Source organism: Gopherus flavomarginatus, chromosome 4 (assembly GCF_025201925.1).
Source record: "Gopherus flavomarginatus isolate rGopFla2 chromosome 4, rGopFla2.mat.asm, whole genome shotgun sequence".
In the NCBI taxonomy this organism is placed as follows: Eukaryota; Metazoa; Chordata; order Testudines; family Testudinidae; genus Gopherus; species Gopherus flavomarginatus.
In genome coordinates this window covers 130,968,814-130,980,901 of record NC_066620.1, presented here as the reverse complement: position 1 = coordinate 130,980,901, position 12,088 = coordinate 130,968,814, and the positions used below count along the sequence as shown (strand labels likewise).

The 12,088-nt window shown below is 41.9% G+C and overlaps 1 protein-coding gene across 4 annotated transcripts in view; it reads right to left on the bottom strand.

The window, feature by feature from the left end:
• FYN (FYN proto-oncogene, Src family tyrosine kinase) overlaps positions 1-12,088 on the bottom strand; it is a 181,574-nt gene that overhangs the window by 88,084 nt on the left and 81,402 nt on the right. For 3 of the 4 annotated variants that reach the window (XM_050949697.1, XM_050949699.1, XM_050949700.1), the window contains exon 2: positions 11,846-11,905. The exons of the other annotated variant lie outside the window; for it this stretch is intronic. The gene's annotated coding sequence lies outside the window, so the exon portion shown is untranslated. The remainder of the gene's footprint in view (positions 1-11,845; positions 11,906-12,088) is intronic. 4 annotated transcript variants of the gene reach the window in all.

Sequence of the window (12,088 nt, the reverse complement as noted above, 5' to 3'; positions counted from 1 at the left end):
ATGACACAGCTTTTCAGACATACTGAAAATTCTCACTCACATATGATCTTCACAATCTTCTTCAGTCTCTGTTCCTGGTCATTCTGGATGCCTTCCCAGGTTTTCATTTATCTTTGAGCTCAGCAAACTGATTAATATAAACTTCATGTCCAAAAATACTCAGTCTTGGTCATCTGTAATGAGATCTCTCTCCCTTATCATCATCTTCTCTTGAATAAAATTTTCACAATTCTCATTTCTCATAACAAAGAAGAGATTATAAACAAACAGAAAAAAAGAAGAGGAAAAAAGGAAGGCTAGTAAGAAAGCTGAAGTAATATAATAGTGGTGTGTTTAGAATGTGGTATGGTGAAAAATATTTGTGCCCACAAATATTACCACACCCTTCTTGCAGAGATATTATGGGACCAAACACAAGGTCTGTGAATCCCAAAATACATTTCACAAAAGGCACTACTAATCTCTTAAAATAAATCCCATAATTAAGTAAACTTTTTTTAGAAATTTTACATCACAAACTTCTGTGTCTTTCATCTGGTTTCATGGACCTCAACTATTCTGGACTGAAAAAAAGAACTCCTAAAAGATGCTGAGGCTGACTGTCTTTAAATTGGTCAAGAATTCATATGCTGTATTGAGTGGAATTAATACTGACAAATTAGAATATTTCATACAAAAAAAACACCTAAATTAAATAGATGCATTGCTACAATACTATGAAGTGTAATGCTAAGTTGTCAGAAAGTGATCAATTTTTGGTCACCTGTACATTAACTCTAACCTCATGTGTGGTCTTATTCTATGATCATATCTCTTTTCTACAGCAGTATGCCTGATTCAGTACATTAGAGGGATGACGGTCAGTGAAAGGGAAGCTGTTTAATATTTCTTTTTAAGCTCAGTGTACAGCCTATACCTCATTTATAGCACACCGCCAAAGCTCTAATGAATAAATACTTCTGCCTCTATCCCCTTTTATAGCAGGCTGTTCTATGGCCTTCATCACCATAGCATATAAACACTCTTTTTATAGGCAGGGCTGGTAGCACTGCCTACTAAGGTTGTGTGATATTTCTCATTATAAGATCCAGTTTTCAGTTGCTTATATTTGTGACAAACTTTAGCCGCTTGGGCTGATATTTCCTATGCTGGGTCTCAGCCTCAGGCTGAATTTTGTTTTAAAAATTTTCAGCCAAAATAGTTAAGCTGTTTCTGCGAGTGACGGTAGGAAAAGTAAGTTTTGCCCATGTTAAAAAATTCTGGCCATCTTTTCTTTCAGAAGCCTTAGCACCTCCATGCTTTGGAGCAGTGACTGATAATTTGGCAGACTTGTGATCTTTGCATCCGGGAAGGGCCTTTTGCTGTCTCTGTGAAAATATGCTCACATTTGGCCAAGTTATAACTTTTCGGTTTCAATGTGCTCAGTAGTGGTTTGCTAGAGCTTTGATGCTAAATTTGCCAAAGAGATTATCCACATTGGTTATGCTCCATCCTAGGGCTGAGGAGGACTTTCCCTGCAATTACAGCACTGGGCTATGCCACTGTGGAACTGATAGCAAGGAGCCTGTCTGTCCTGTGCTCTCAGTGCTTTCCCCATGCTCCTCACTCTGTGCTGGCCCCAAATGCACATAGGACAAGGGCCAGCCCTTGTGGGGACAGGGAAGGAGGAGGATGGAAACTAGAACTGGGATCCAGTGGCATGAGGGGAGAAAAAGGAGACGGGAGGGGCAGGGAGACAGATACAGAAAGCAGCCAGGGTGCAAGGGAGAAGTAAATCTGGGTGCTCAAAGAGACTATGAAAAAGAATCAGGGGTGGGATAATGAGATTAGATGAGAAGCCCAGAGTGAGATAGGGACTGGAACTGGGATGAGAAGCCTAAAGAGCAGAGACCCGGACTAGTTTATATAAGAATGGAACTGATATGTGGAGCCAAGATGGGGAAGAGACAGCAACAGGTTAGAGGGGATTGGGCCAAAGGGATCAAGATGGGGAGGGAGTAAACAGGCAGAAAAGTCTGTGCCCTCAAGGGCACATTCCTCCCCCCACTCCCAAATTTCACAGTAAAGAAAGGTAAATGGCAAGAATCTGTACTGGGACCTGTGGTGTTCAACATAATCTTAAATGATCTGGAAAAAGGGATAATCAGTGAGGTGACTAAGTTTGCAGACAATACAAAATTACTCAAGATAGTTAAGTCCAAAGCTAACTGTGAAGAGTTACAAAGGGATCTCACTACACTGGGTGACTGGACAACAAAATGGCGGATGAAATTTAAATTTGATAAATGCAAAATAATGCACATTGGAAAACGTAATCCCAACTATAAATACAAACAGATGGAGTCTAAATTACTTGTTACCATTCAAAAAAGATCTTGGCGTCCTTGTGGATGGTTCTCTGAAAACATCCTCTCAATGTGCAGCTGCAGCCAAAAAAGCTAGCCAAATGTTAGGAACAATTAGGAAAGGAAGAAATAAGACAGAAAATATAATACCACTATATTAAATACATGGTATACTCACACCTGGAATATTGAGTTCAATTCTGGTTGCCCTATCTCAAAAATTATACACCTCTACCCCGATATAACACAGTCCTCAGGAGCCAAAAAATCGCACTGCCTTATAGTTGAGACCGCGTTATATTAGGTTTTGTCCGGTACGGCATACCAGCTCTTGTCAGACTGGACTGGCTTCCCCGGCAGTGATTTAAAGGGCCCGGTGCTCCAGCTGCTGCGGGGAGCCCCGGGGGCCCTTTAAATCACCTCCGGAGCTGTGGCAGTGGGGCATGGGCAGTAATTTAAAGGGCCCAGGGCTCCCTGCAGCAGCTGGAGCCTCTGGCCCTTTAAATCATGGCCCGAGCCCCATTGCCAGTGCCCTGGTGCGGATTTAAAGGGCCTGGGGCTCCAGCTCCTGTGGGGAGCCCCGGGCCCTTTAAATCACCTCCGGAGCTGTGGCAGCGGGGCATGGGCAGTGATTTGAAGGGCTCGGGGCTCCACACATTCAGATATAACACGGTAAAGCAGCAGGGCTCGGGTAGCACTTTAAAGTGACCGGGGCTCCCTGCTGCTTTACCACGTTATAGCCGAATTCATGTTGTATCGGGTCGCATTCCATTGGGATAGAGATGTATATTGGAATTGGAAAAGGTACAGAAAAGGGCAACAAAAATGATTAGGGGTATGGAACAGCTTCCATCTGAGGACAGATTAATAAGTCAGAGTTTTCAGCATGGAAAAGAGATGATTAAGGGGATATGATAGGGGGCTATAAAATCATGACTGGTGTGGAGAAAGTAAATAAGGAAGTGTTATTTACTGCTTCTCATAACACAAGAACTAGGGGCTACCAAATGAAATGAATAGGCAGCAGGTTTAAATCGAACAAAAGGAAGTATTTCTTCACACAAAATGCACAGTCAACATGTGGAACTCTGCCAGAGGATTTTGTGAAGGCCAAGACTGTATAACAGGGTTCAAAAAAAGAACTAGGTAAATTCATGGAGGATAGGTCCATCAATAGCTATTAGCCAGGACGGGCAGGGATGCAAAACCATGTTCTGAAGTGTCCCTAGCCTCTGTTTGCCAGAAACTGGGAATGGGCGACAGGGGATGGATCACTTGATGATTACTTCTTTTGTTCATTACCTCTGAAGCACCCAACATTGGCCACTGTTGGAAAACAGGATATTGGGCTAGCCAGACCTTCGGTTTGATCCAGTATGGCTATTCTTATGGACTACTACTAATCTACTCCAGTGCAGTAGATCTAAAGGTTCCAAGACTGCTGATGAACGATGTGAGTATCAATAAGATGCTACATGGCAAAATTTGGTTTTTTTTTTTCTGTTTAAAAAAAACAAACATAGGAAGTTACTTTTACTTACACACAGAAACACACAAGTTAGAAAAAAGCTAAAATTAAAGTTGCTTATGCAAACTGCCCTTATCCTCCTCTCCCATTAAAAGAACCAAATGGAAACACTTATACTACTAACAACTATGGGTGTGTGAGAGCTGTTTCTTTAAACTGGACACAGGGCAGATTTGGAGCTGGTTTCAAGTCAACACATTCAGCCAGGACAATACGTACAAAAGAGCATAGCAGGTAGTCTGGAGCTAAGAAACAAGGAAACAGCAACCTAAATCTCTTTACTCAAGGGCAGTGATTACTCTAGAAAAGGACAGAGAAAAACAACAATGAATGAAAACCAGATTAAAACTAAAGAAATTGTATGCATAGCATATCTAGCTTTACAACAACTCAGGTTGGTTTAGACCGCATGAGACTTTCACACACAGATCTTCCTGGAGAGGTGAAAAAACCTTTAGCCTCCAGAAGGAGATAGCAAAGTGAAGGTTCCTGGAGCACAAATATGAAAAATTTCAGCCCCCAAATTAATTGCTTTCTAAAGTTAAAAGCCAGTAAAAGTAGGGTTGAAAAGTACCAGGTCAGCCATAATTATAAAAATAGCTAATGATTAGTGTATTCGGCAAGAATAACTTATTACAAAGCTTGTTGGGAAAACTGCAAAATAAAGATGACAAGTCAAAAGTTAGAGGATTATTTTTGCAGGAAAAGCATTGAAATGGCATCCATTCCCAGTTCTTTATAGGGGATATAAATTTGCTCTCTAATACCGAACAAGATCTTCATATCTGAAGTACTGTCAAAACTAAGTCACCGCTCTTGGGACATTCAGTACAATTATTTGCAGCTATGAAAGCTATCCTATAAATAAAGTATCTTTACCTGTGAACAGCCAGAGTATCGCAGCTTCTCAGAAAGTAAAAAGACAACAAATATACACTACATGTTCGGTGTCTTTTTCAATAACTTATTTCTAAAGCCAATCAGGCAGTACACATACATTACAGTAGACTTTTTTTTTTTTTTTTTAAAGGGAGGGATAGCCCAGTGGTTTGAGCATTGGCCTGCTAAACCCAGGGTTGTGAGTTCAGTCCTTGAGGGGGCCACTTAGGGATCTAGGGCAAAATCAGTACTTGGACCTGCTAGTGAAGGCAGGGGGCTGGACTTGATGACCTTTCAAGGTCCCTTCCCGTTCTAGGAGATATACCTACCTATCTCCAATTTTTTTTTTAAATTAGAGCAAAAGAATTTGAGCTTCCTATATGGAACACACATCTGAAGAGTGTGAAGTAGGTGAAGACACACATTTTCCATACATCTGTTTCTAGCTATAGCACCTTAAAACAGCAGAATATAGTATGACACATTCAGGAAACATTTGTTTCTTGGGCAAGACCATGAAAGTGCATTTTTTTCTTAATGCTCAATTTTCTTTTATCCTGTGTGAGCTTCTGTACCAATCCACGTGTGTGCTTATAGTTCCTTCCAACCAGCATTTGGTCCACCCTCCTCTCACCTCCCCTTCACAAACGAGGCTTATTGTCCCACATGGCATGTCTACACTTGGAGTTGGAAAGCATATTTCCAGCTATAGAAGACATACCCACACTAGCTCTGACCGAGCTAGCATGATAAAAATATATTGTAGCCGTGGCTGTGCAAGTTGCAGAAGGGGCTAGCTAACTTGATTACGTACCTGTCCAAGACACTAGGTATGTACTTGGGGCAGCTAGCTGCTTGTGCCACCACAGTTACACTTCTATTTTTAGGGCACTAGCTCTGATCAAATCAGAAATTACACCTCCAGTGCAAAGTGTAGACAATACCTGCAGGTCTGTTGCAATAATTAGACTTAAACTTTTACCCTAATTGTGAGCTCAACTGTAAAAAGTATGTGAAAGGTCATAAAGTGTCACAATAACCAAATAATAATAAATGTTGATGGGAGAAGGTATGAAAGGAAGATAGAAAAGACTAAATTAATAGAAACAAAAAGGGCCAATTGATATAGTTTAAGGACTACATTAAAACATTCTTGGTAAAAAACCAGAAGATGTTGAACTGGAAAGTAATGAACCAGAATTAGTGTGTTGGATATTAGGCCTAATTGGTGGACAGAATAACGAGGGGGTGACCTATGACCCATCTTCCCCCCCCCCCCCTTTTGGGTTCTTAAAGAGAGCCTGGGGAAAAAATAAATCTCAGCAGTGCTCAACGCATCGCAACTCATCTCGACCTCGGGCAGAAGGGGCAGAGGCTAGCCTCCCTGAATGGGGGGTGCACGCGTCAGCTATGCATCTCACCTTCCCTGACCCCAAGACCAAGGGAGCAGAGCAGACTGAAGGATTTTCTTCTTGAGAACAAAGTCTGATGGCCTTGCTCCTGTTTAAGAATTTTGTTTTTCACCTGCAAGTCCTGAAAGTTATATCATCATAACATCCCGTTCTCAGCAGCGATCCCTGATTGCCAGCAACACACAGACATGTAAGATCCATTCCCTTTTGTATTACTTTCTGCCCTCCTTCTTTCCTCTTATTCCCCTCACCTCCACACACACACACAGTCTCGGCTTTTCATTGAATCTTGCAATCAAGTGCGTTGCTTCAGCACAGTGAGAGGAGACGGCCACAGTCTTGCCCTGTCTAAGCAGAAAAGACGTAGCCAGATGATATCCCTGACTGGAATGTGAAGCAGGGTCCAAGCAACAGGAGTTCTGGTCGGTCTGCCAGGCAACGCATCCATTCATAACTGACCAGCCATTCAGTGTTCCAAAAACCATGACTGAAAGCAATGTCCCCTATCTTTGTTATATTCTCTCTTATACCTTGAGTGTCTCTATCTGCTAAAAACAGGAGGGTCTGAGTAAATTAACCTGTCTGTATTCATCAAAATTAAAATAAGAGATTGATATTTTTTCTCTAAAAGGTGAGAGACTTCAAATTTGTTTTGCATAATCACTCAATTTCAGTTTCAGTATAAATTGGTTTTGATTTATTGTTCTTTCCTGTGTTTGATCAAGAAACTTTCAACTTCAGAATGAGCGCTTTCGGGTCTTGGCAAAGAAACCAAGTAAACCATCAGCTCTGTAGAAATCTCCCTCCCTAAATTTTGTATCACTAAATTTTAACTCTTTTGACCCTTGAGGTCAATACAACAGACCTCAACTGAAACTTCAACTGCAGCACAATGTAATGTGATAACTCCTGATGGGTTGTTTGCAGTGACTGAACATCAGGTGCTCTATATCTGAAAGCATGAGTCTCTACTGCTTGAGCTAAAGAGACATGTCTTTTAAACCAAGGGCTCCGGTGAACTCAAACTTCTCTATGGTCCAGACAGCGGTGGACAGAGGCACACACTGTGTAAGCATGGATCACATTTGGAAAAATAAAGTGGGTAAATACAAAAGGAAGATAACTAATTTTACGCAAGGACGTTGTGCTAAATAGTTTAAAGGAGAGGTCTGGACTGGTATGAAAGAGACTTAAAACAGAAGATTAATATGCATGAAGTATTTCCTTCTTCTGTACCAGTCCAGATAGTTGGGCCCTCCCATAGTAGTAAATCTACTTGGAAGGGACTAGCATCTGAGGCTGCACTAAATGACACAGGTTAAACCTGTAAATGCCTGGCAGACTAACATCCAGGAAGGAGCTTTACAGAATTCTTATCAAAAGAGGCCACTATTCACCCTGCCCAGAAAGATACCATCAATCTGAGTGGGTTTTTAATTCATCTGTGACATCCCCTCCCAGCATTAAAGTACAATTCTCTAATCAACTCCTTAATCCATTATGAAATTTTTATTTGGAGACCAGATGACCTTTTGTAGGACCTTGATGCAAGATGACTAACCTCTGAACCTCTTGGCTCAGCTGCTATGTCAAGATAAATTCAGAGTGCTCTCTTGATGGCCAGCAATGTAGCCTACCCTTCTTGTAATTCAGTGAATTAGACTGTAGGAGCGGGCCAGGTTATTTCTTTGTTCAAACAAAATATAGAAACTGTTCATGGTCTAAATCCAGGCAGAGCCCCACAGACAAACCTATCTTGGGGGAAAATATCATATATGGTCTCTTACAAGATACGACCTGAAGTTCCGTGACTTTTTTGCCTGAACAACTGGCCACAAGAAACACCATAAGGTAAAGCAGATGGAATTGAAGTAAGGGGCTGTGAGAACAACAGAACCCCAGACTTCAAACAGTAGTAGCAACAGAATGGAACTGGCACACACTCACATCTGGATGGGCTTGCAGATATTCCAGGATGTCTACAGCTGTAGACTGCTAGTAGTCTAGTTTCATTCTCCTACACCTCTAAATAGGTCAGGGAAGTAGATTGCTTTCAAAAGTATAGCACACTAGACTTGACTAGTGGACAGTCCCCTAAGATTTGAGGCTCAGCTACTTAGCAGCCATGCCATAAAAGTCCGAAGTGAGCTGGGGCTGAGGCAAGTTGCCTAAGCAGATGCTCTGTGACCAGCAGTCTGATGGGTCTTTCCATGGACAGGTTTATTAGATCTGCGTACCACACTTCCTTGACCAATTTGAGGCAATGAGAAGTTTTCCTGGGGATCTGGCAATCTCAAGGGCCAGGGAAAAAATATATGAACTCCAAGTTGAAGCTCCAGTTGATTGCTAATATGCCTGTACTGTTTGCTAAGGGTTTTTTTAACCTTCTGTAAAAGCTCCTTGTCCTTTTGTTTGGACTCTGAGTTGAGCTAACAAGCTCATGACTGACCCCCCATGAGCATTTCATTCCCTGGGGGTTTGGGGCATTCAACTAGTATTACTTCCTCCTACCCTCACAACACCCTGTCTTGTGGTTGAGATATAGTTTGGCAGCTCATGAACCTGGGGTTCTTGCAAGCTCTCAGACAAGCTGCACTCCCACAAGACTGGCATGTGGGATCAAAAATGTGTAGATAGATCGAATGATTAGATTTTGAAAATGACCTGTCTTGTGAGCATGGGGAGGAGAGGGAGGGTGGGCACAGCACAGAAGGGAGTTAATCATCTCATTGTTACTTTGTGCTCTCCTGTTTCTCAGATCCACCTGCTGTCTCTTGTCTCATGAAAAGATTGTCAGCTCTTGTGGGACGGGATCGTCTTTTTACTATCTGTCTGTATAGTGCAGGGGTAGGCAACCTATGGCACGTGAGCTGATTTTCAGTGGCACTCACATTGGGTTCTGGCCACGGGTCCAGGGGGCTCTGTATTTTAATTTAATTTTAAATGAAGCTTCTTAAACATTTTAAAAACCTTATTTACTTTACATAAAATAGTTTAGTTATGTATTATAGACTTATAGAACGAGACCTTCTAAAAACGTTAAAATGTATCACCGGCACGCGAAACCTTAAATTTAGAGTGAATAAATGAAGACTCAGCACACTACTTCTGAAAGGCTGCTGACCCCTGGTATAGTGCCTAGTTTCTTGCTACTATAGCAATACAAATAATATATAAATACTAAGTGTTATCTATGTTTCATGGCAAACTGTTGGCTGTGGTCAGGGAGGGTCATGTGAAAGAGCTCTGAAAATTGGAGATGTAATGGTGACCATTCCTTCCTCTTCCAGCTCCTTATTTCTCTTCATCTTCCCTCCTTTCTAAATAGGTTCTAGCACAAGTTACAGAAAAGGGAGGCACAGAACAATTTAACCCTTCATTGGTTTTCTCCCAGTCCCTTTATTTTCCACAGGTCACATTCCTTTTAAATTAATCTTTTTCAATCTCATCTTATCCATGTCCTACCATATTTTTGCCATTCATTCTCCTTCTCCATTGTTTTTATGCTTTTTTCTTTTTCTCTTTTTTTACTTTATTTTGGTCATTCTATATCCCTCTCCCATTTACTTTACCCTCAGCTTTCTTACCTCACTTTCACATGCATTTTCCTTTCATTCTTCTCGCACCCACCAATCACACCCACATCTGATGCCAAAACACATTAATTCCCGGAAGGTGGGTGGTTAGGCAGCTGGCTGAATGAAAGGATTGAATGTCCCTAGCCACAAACAGGGAGGTGCACATGGTTAATGGTGGCAATAAATGATCTACTCCAGGACAGCAAGAGCAGGTATAGATGGGAGGGAGGAAAGAGCCTCAAGGCTTTGATGGGAAGTGCCTGGGGGAAGGCAGGAGGGAGATGTTCAGTATGCAGGTTTCTGTGAAAGGGACAGCTGCTTGCGGTCCTAGAAGCCCTGTTCTGAGCAGGGTTGAGAGAAAAGGTTATGTCCCTTGCACTGTGGAGCAGTGAACAGGGGTGCTAGGGGAGATGAAGCAGGTAACACCAGATGGTGCTTCTGAATGATGAGCTAAACTATGTTAGGCAGTGCCACCTATGGCCTAAAGTCAGCAGTACCACTTAAGGTGCTCACATGTCACATGCAGCTGATGGAAGAAACAGGAAAAACCCTGGTTTTAGTAAACCCAACTGAAACAGAGAACCCTTCCTCCACCCAAAACAGCACGTGATCACCCTAGCTGCCTGCTCCCATCTCTCCTTTTTGTTTAATCAAGCCAGCCAGCATACTGCTGCTCTACCTGCTGGGAGACAAACAATGAAATATAGGAGCTGACAAGACCATTATGTAATGGAGCCCCTGGCTGAGTCACTCGTGACTGACAACTGAACCTCGGACTTGAACTCAAAGAAACGCAACAGCTCTGTCTCCTTCTGCTGGGCGGGGAGCAACTGTCCCAACAGTTAACTCCTAGGTGTGACTGAGAGATTTCAGTCCAAAGAGTTCTCTGTGACTAAAAACACTGTTGCAAAGGAATGCGCCATCTCTACCTGAGCTATAACTTTGGTTTTCTACACTATTAATGCAATGGATATTGCAACCCCATGCAATATCTTTGGGGACCATACTGTATTAAGTTACTGAATGGCTTATGTATCCTTGTGGGCCAGATATCATATGCAACTCCAGGGAGGAAGGTTACCACAGTGTCTCTAGGAACCAAAAACAGTGGCGGTGATTAAGGTAAATCATTTAAGTTCTAAATACCTCCAGAGAGGTACTGACTCCTGGGGCAGCTTACATATATTAGTTTAAACTGGGGTTTCCAGAGATTAGCATAGACATAAAAAGGCTGGGTTTAAATGGACTCAGCCTTTTTTCTGAACCAGCAAAATGAACAGGACCTTCTGTCCAAGGAGGGCCCCCAAATATTGCAGAAAGGTTGAAAAGACTTTGGCCTACTAGATATCTATAAGACTGATTCCTGGTATGTTTAACATGTTTTTAAATCTTTGTTTTTATTACGTTTTTTTCTGTAATGTTTTTACCTTAAGAATAAATGTGCTAGCTTAGAAAGAGCTGTGTGGTAACACGCAACTGCGAGCAATACACTGCTTTTTCTCCAACAGCTATGAACAAAGTCATGCGCTGGCAGTCAGGCTGGTGGCGATATCACAGGGCAAGGCAGGGGTGTATGTAGGCTTAAAACCCCCAATCAAAAGGCAGTTGGACAAGGGTTCCCTGTTCAGAAACAGGGATGGCTGGAGAACTGACTGGGCACTCTGGGAGTGGACAACAGAGGTGCATGATACAGGCATTATCCTGAAACTGTGACAGTTACCAAACACTTTTTTTTTTTTTTTTGGGACATTAGGTCTTTATGATACCCCTGCTTTAGGTTTTAGCTTAGAGGCTTTTAAGTACTCTATAACAGCTGCAGCACTAAGCAGAAGTCATTCAACAATTAAACTGTCAAGTGCATTCCTTGCCTTAAGGCCCAGCATGGTTTTTTTTTAAACCTATCTTATTATGCCCTGAAAGTCTCCATAAAAATAAATAGAATAGAATAGAATAGAATCAGCATTAATGTAATGACTGTATCTTTGTAAAGTTAGATTTTCCCCAAGCAAGATAGTTTTCAAACTGGAAACGAAAAAGGTTCAAACAGTTTCCCTCCACAATCATCACTGTAGAACAAAAGCATTAAAAGGCAGCACCACTTACCAGAATGTCCCCCCCAACTAAAGTAAGTTGATATTCACCACATTTCTTCTAAAACAGGTCCTGCAAAGAGGGGTGCGGGGGGAGAGAGAGAGAGAGCACTTAGTGACTGACTTATTTTCACAACTAAAGCAATGTAAATTATATTACAGTACTTTTTCCACTTGCACCTTCCCCCCTCCATTTTTAGGGAAGAGATAATTGGATTTGATCTTTCGCAACTCATTTCTGAAATCCATCAGTTCA